The following is a 1,730-nucleotide window of genomic DNA, read 5'->3' as shown; positions in this document are numbered from 1 at the left end:
GTCAACTACTTTATGAGATTCTTGAGTCAAATAACCTGAGTAGCAACCCCACGACAAGCTACAAATTTTACCTGTATAGTCAAAATGGTTACCAATGTTTGTTTTGTACTGTTCCATGATACTGCCATTCCTACCATCAGGGAAATATAACCAAATGTGGACCTCCTATCATCCTCACAGCCAGCAAGGTCGGAATCTGTATAACCCACTAGCTTGAGTTCAAGGACGTATCTTTATGTTGCATATAATCTTTTGTCCCCTTCAAGTACCTCAATACTTTCTTGGCAGCAACCCAGTGGCTAAGACCAGGACCTTACTAATATCTGCCAAGAAGACCTATCACAAAGGCAATATCCGGTCTGGTATAGATCTGAGCATCCATGATACTACCTAGTGTGCTAGCATAAGGCTCCTCATTATTTCATCCTTCTCAGCTTCATTTTTCGGACATTGTATCGAGCTCAGTTTTTCACCCCTGAGAACAGGAACATTTCCAGGTTTACAATCCAGCATACTGAATCTCTCCTGAATACGATCAACATAAGCCCTTTGAGAAAAATTTAGTAAACGGCGAGAACGATCCCTATAAATCTTAATGCCAAGGATAAAAGAAACCTCACCAAGGTCCTTTATGTCAAATTCCCTAGATAATAGTTGCTTTCAGTTATGCAACATTCCTAGGTCACTGCTAGCAAGCAGGATATCATCCACATAAAATATGAGGATACAGAATTTGCTCCCACTGACCTTGTGATATATACACTGATCCACTTTGTTTTCCACAAAATCGAATGAAGTCATGACACTGTCGAACTTCAAATACCACTGCCTGGAAGCTTGCTTATGATCGTAAATAGACTTTTTGAGTCTACACAAGATTGTCTGAACCATCCACCGCAAAACCCTCAAGTTTAAATCAACAAGCTCCCACTCAACATTATGTTTCATCGATTGCACCTCATCTCTCATCACATCTAACCACAAATCTAACTGAGAACTAGAAACAATGCCCGAATAAGTAACTGAATCAACCACACAACCAATGTCGTAGTCATGTTCTCCCAAGTAAACCTCATGGATAGATGATATTTTTGAATTTTTCTCCCTGATGGATTTTCGTAATGGCGCTACCACTACCTCACCCTAAATCTGAGAAATCTCAGATGGAACAGCATCAATGATAGGATCCTTAACTGCATCTTGATTAAGAGGAATCTCATCAAGTGCTACATGAATGTCAAGGACCTAAGCAATATCAGGCTCCTGAACTCCAGCAGGTGTAACTAATGGCGTAGTATGCCCCACATCCATCTGAATAGGTAGAAGAACAGGTACTGATATACCAACCATGTCACTATCTTGAACAGTCTGAGAACAATCATTCCTTTTGGCCACATCAAATTCCAGAAACTTCCCTGTCTATAAGTCCATAATCCTAGTGTCTCCGCAGGGATTATAAAATTTATATCCCTTCGAATGATCTGGGTAGCTAACAAAATAGTAACGAGTAGTCATGGGATCCAACTTGTTCAAAGTCGGATAATATAGTTTTACTTCTGCAAGACACCCCTAAACTCTAAGATGGTTTAAACTAGGTTTAGTATCAACATGGTTAAGGATATGAGGAGTAGTTTTCAAAATCTCTCCCATAAGAACTTAGGTAAATTTGTCTTACTAACCATACTCCTCATCAGTGCAGTTATGCCTTTCGGCGACACCATTTTACTCAG

The sequence above is a fragment of the Telopea speciosissima genome, chromosome 3 (assembly GCF_018873765.1).
Source record: "Telopea speciosissima isolate NSW1024214 ecotype Mountain lineage chromosome 3, Tspe_v1, whole genome shotgun sequence".
Classification (NCBI taxonomy): domain Eukaryota; kingdom Viridiplantae; phylum Streptophyta; class Magnoliopsida; order Proteales; family Proteaceae; genus Telopea; species Telopea speciosissima.
Note: the sequence above shows the minus strand (reverse complement) of the source record.